The sequence below is a fragment of the Cajanus cajan genome, chromosome 11, assembly GCF_000230855.2.
Source record: "Cajanus cajan strain Asha chromosome 11, NIPB_CcT2T_4, whole genome shotgun sequence".
Taxonomy (NCBI): domain Eukaryota; kingdom Viridiplantae; phylum Streptophyta; class Magnoliopsida; order Fabales; family Fabaceae; genus Cajanus; species Cajanus cajan.
The window spans coordinates 11,192,684-11,197,240 of record NC_138527.1 but is presented as its reverse complement, the minus strand read 5'-3'; positions in this window follow the sequence as shown (position 1 = coordinate 11,197,240).

Sequence of the window (4,557 nt, the reverse complement as noted above, 5' to 3'; positions counted from 1 at the left end):
GTCCAGCGACAACAGGGTCACCAAGGAGGCTATGGTGGACGAGGACGAGGTAGAGGCCGTGGTTCAGGAGCTCGCACGGACCAGCCCTCTGGCTCTCAGCAGAATGCCGGCAGAGCAGTGCAAGCCGAGGTAAGCCAAGAAACAGGATCAACTCCCCTACGGGGAGTTATCCATACAATTGCAGGTGGTTTTGCAGGGGGACTCGGCCAATATGTCCAGCGATAACAGGGTCACCAAGGAGGCTATGGTGGACGAGGACGAGGTAGAGGCCGTGGTTCAGGAGCTCGCACGGACCAGCCCTCTGGCTCTCAGCAGAATGCCGGCGGAGCAGTGCAAGCCGAGGTAAGCCAAGAAACAGGATCAGCTCCCCTACGGGGAGTTATCCATACAATTGCAGGTGGTTTTGTAGGGGGAGGTGCCACTAGCTCGGCCCGGAAGAGACACATGTGCAATATCAACATTGTCCATTCTGTTACCTCGGCTTCGCACCAAATTTCACCACTGATCACCTTCACCGACAATGACTATGCCAGCGTCAGTCCCAACCAGGATGATCCCATGGTCATAGTCGTGGAGGTAGCCAATTGGGACGTGCATAAGACACTGATAGACCAGGGGAGCTCGGCAGATGTCCTGTATTGGCCGACCTTCCTCAGGTTAGACATCCCCCACTCTCTCATCCAACCTTACACAAAGCCCCTAGTCGGTTTTGCAGGATAGCGAGTGCACACTCGGGGATACGTGGACCTACTGACCACCTTTGGAACATCTCCGGACATAAGGAGAATCATGGTCCGATACCTCCTTGGGGAGGCCAGCACCTCCTATAACATCATCATTGGGAGACCCGCGTTGAATCATCTTGGAGCAGTGGTGTCCACTCCACACCTCACTATGAAATTCCCGGGAAGTGACGGTAAAATCATCTCCGTCAAAGCAAATCAGAAGACAGCTCGGCAGTGCTACGCCGAGAGTTTGAAGATCTCCTCGTCCAGCGAGCCAAGCAAGAAGGATCCTCCCATCGTGGCTCACATCACCCACGTGGAAATCACCGATCTCGACCCGAGGTCCGACTCCCATGATGAGCGGCCGAGCCCCATTGAAGAGCTGGATGACCTCCAGATCGGGAAACGTCTCGGGCAATGCACAAAAATCAGCAGGTAGCTGAGCCTGGAATTGCGGCAACGGCTCGAAGCTGAGATTCTCCAGAACGCCGACCTCTTCGCCTAGTCCAGCGCCGACATGCCAGGTATAGACGCTGACTTCATCTGTCACAGGTTAGCGATACACAAGGTGGCAAGGCCAGTGGCCCAGAGGAAGAGGAAGGTCGACGGTGAAAGGCGGGAGGCCATCATCACCGAGACACAGAAATTGTTGAACGCTGGCTTCATCCGTGAGGTCAGATACACCACATGGCTGGCAAATGTGGTCCTGGTGAAGAAGAGCTCGGGGAAGTGGCGCATGTGTGTCGACTACACCGACTTGAACAAAGCATGCCCTAAGGACTCATACCCCTTTGCCGAGCATTGACAGGCTGGTCGATGGAGTGTCCAGGCACGCCCTCCTCAGTTTCCTCGACGCCTACTCCGGGTACAACCAGATAATGATGTACCCACCCGACGAGGTGCATACGTCCTTCATCACCGACCATGCCAACTTTTCCTATCGGGTGATGCCCTTCGGTCTCAAAAACGCAGGGGCAACCTATCAGCGGCTGATGGATAAGGTTTTCAACCAGCAGATTGGGAGGAACATGGAGGTCTACGTCGACGACATGTTAGTTAAGACCACCTCGGCAACAGATCATGCTACCAACCTTGCTGAGGTGTTCGCCCAGATCAAGAGGCATAACATGCGCCTCAACCCGGAGAAGTGCGTCTTCGGCGTCCAGGGAGGCAAGTTCCTCGGTTTTATGATCACCAGCAGAGGAATTGAGGCCAATCTCGAGAAGTGTAAAGCAATCATCCAGATGCAAAGTCTGCAAACGGTGAAAAAGGTCCAACGCCTAGCCGGACGGTTAGTCTCACTGTCCCGTTTCATCCCCAGACTTGCGGAGAAGGCAGGGTCGATCTTCACTCTACTACGAAAGCCGAAAGACTTTCAGTGGACGGATCAGTGCGAAGAAGCTTTCTGAAGCTTCAAAACCTTCCTCACGACTCCGCTGATCCTACAGTGGCCGGATCACAAAACCGACCTCTTCCTCTACTTGGCTGTGGCAGAAAGCGCTATCAGCGCAGTCATAGTACAAGAGCACCAAAAAGTGCAGACACCGATCTACTTCATCAGCCGAGTCCTCCAAGACGCGGAGAAGCGGTACCAAATGATCGAGAAGCTGGCACTAGCACTTGTCACCGCAGCTTGGCGACTCCGACCCTACTTCCAGAGTCACCAAGTGGTATTCAAAACTAACTACCCCATCAAGCAAATTCTGCGAAAGCCCGAGCTCGCCGAACGGATGATTGCATGGTCCGTAGAATTGTTCGAGTTCGGCATCCAATACGAAAGTCGCAGACCCCTGAAAGCCCAATGTCTGGCCGACTTCGTAGCCGAGCTCACGCCTACTACTGCCGAGGAACCCCAGGTATGGACTTTACACGTTGACGGGTCCTCCAACTCTAAGGGTGGTGCTACAAGTATCATATTGGAAAGATCAAACCAAGTCACCTTGGAGCAATCCCTCAAGTTTAGCTTCAAGGTGACCAACAACCAGGCGGAGTATGAGGCACTCCTCGCAGGACTAAGGCTAGCCCACGATCTCGGAGCTCGAAGAGTGAGTTGCAACAGCGACTCGAAGCTCATGGTGGAGCAACTCAGTGGGACCGACCAGGCAAAGGACACTCTTCCACAGCGGTATTTCCGCGTCGCATCCCACCAGATCTCGTCCTTTGACGAGTTCACCATACAACATGTTGTAGACCCCTAAAATTGTCCGGGTCGGAAATAAGACTCGAAGACTCTCAAAGATCAAAGGAAAGTCAGCCAGAAGGACTCCCAGAAGACCATAGGATGACTATCTGTAGGTTTAGAGGTCTTAGAGTAGCCAAAAATAAGAAAGTGGGAGGTTTGGAGCTCAATATGGCCTCCTTGGAGTTCAGTACGGCCGTACTGCACATTTTGTACTACAATACGGCCGTACTGAAACCAATACGGCCGTATTGAAGTTTCTGTATTTCAATACGGCCGTACTGAATTCAATACGGCCGTATTGAAGTACAAAAACTCAATACGGGCCGTATTGAACCCAGGGGCCGTACTGCGCCTCATCCCTATAAATAGGACGTCATTTGGACGTCATTCCACACTTTTCCACACAGTTTTGACTCCCTCCTTGAGTATTCTGGGGTTTTTGAGCAGTGTTCTGCCCTAGAAATCTCTCTGGGAGTCGATCCGACGAAGTTCTGGAATTCCGAGCATTTAGCTTGGAGATTCGAACTTAGTCGAAATCTTTTGGATTTCCATAGTCAAAAATTATTTTTAGGAAGGAGCGAGCGAGCTTGTAGAGGGAGGGAGTGCCAAAAAGCCTCCTAGACTTCATTGATATATAAAAAGCACGCTTCAAGAGGTTTCTTTTCTAAAAATCCCTTCTTTTACCGCTTTCTGATTGTTGCATATTTAAATTTATCATCATGTAGATATTTAATTTACAATCGCTTATAATAAATAGGGGTAATTTAGTAATTTTGCGCTATTATTTAATAAATAATCCGTCATAGGGAACCCTAATGGGGCGCTGTGGGGGTGCTAACACCTTCCCCACACGTAACCGACTCCCTTACCCAACTCTGGTTGTAATGGCCAAAGTTGATTTATAAAATCAATTGCCTTAAATCTTTTTCCAATGTTTTGAGTAAAATATTGGTGGCGACTCCAAGAACCCTAATTTTTGCGAAAACCACTAATCCATAGAGGGTCCCGCTTGGGATTAATATGGATTGGTGAATCATTTAATAAAATTGGTAGCTCGACAAGGTCTCAGTTTGAGAATAAGTCGTTCTATCAATCCACCACTTTTCAAAACTTTAAAAAGAGTCCAACCATCGTCGCGATTGCCAAGGTCCGTTTCGGCGGGTGGCGACAGATGGCGACTCTGCTGGGGAAGCCTCGAGAGTCAGTCCCATTTAGTGATGGATTATTTCTAAAATAATAGTTTAAAATTACTTCATTACCCCTCGCTTGTATGATAATATGTTTTATCTATTTGGCTTTAAATAACTGTTGTATGTTTAAATTCTCGCAATTGTTTGGAATACAAACTGTACACGAACCTTTGCACACAACAGTTCCCTCTATACCCGGGGGCATGAGTGGAAAGCCATAGGGAGTGGATGTTAGTACGACCGGTTGTCGAATGGGTCTATAGGTGCCCGTAGACCGTTGTCGGAAAGCATCACTCAAGGTGATAACCATGAACTCAAGTCCGACAGTGCGTTGGAGCTTTCCATCGACTTACGACGAGAGGAATTGGGTCCCTATAATGGGGGCACCTTGGGGGCCTCAGACCGGTGAGAACAGTTAGATCCACCTTGAATATGCACTTTTCTGCAGGATACCCCTACC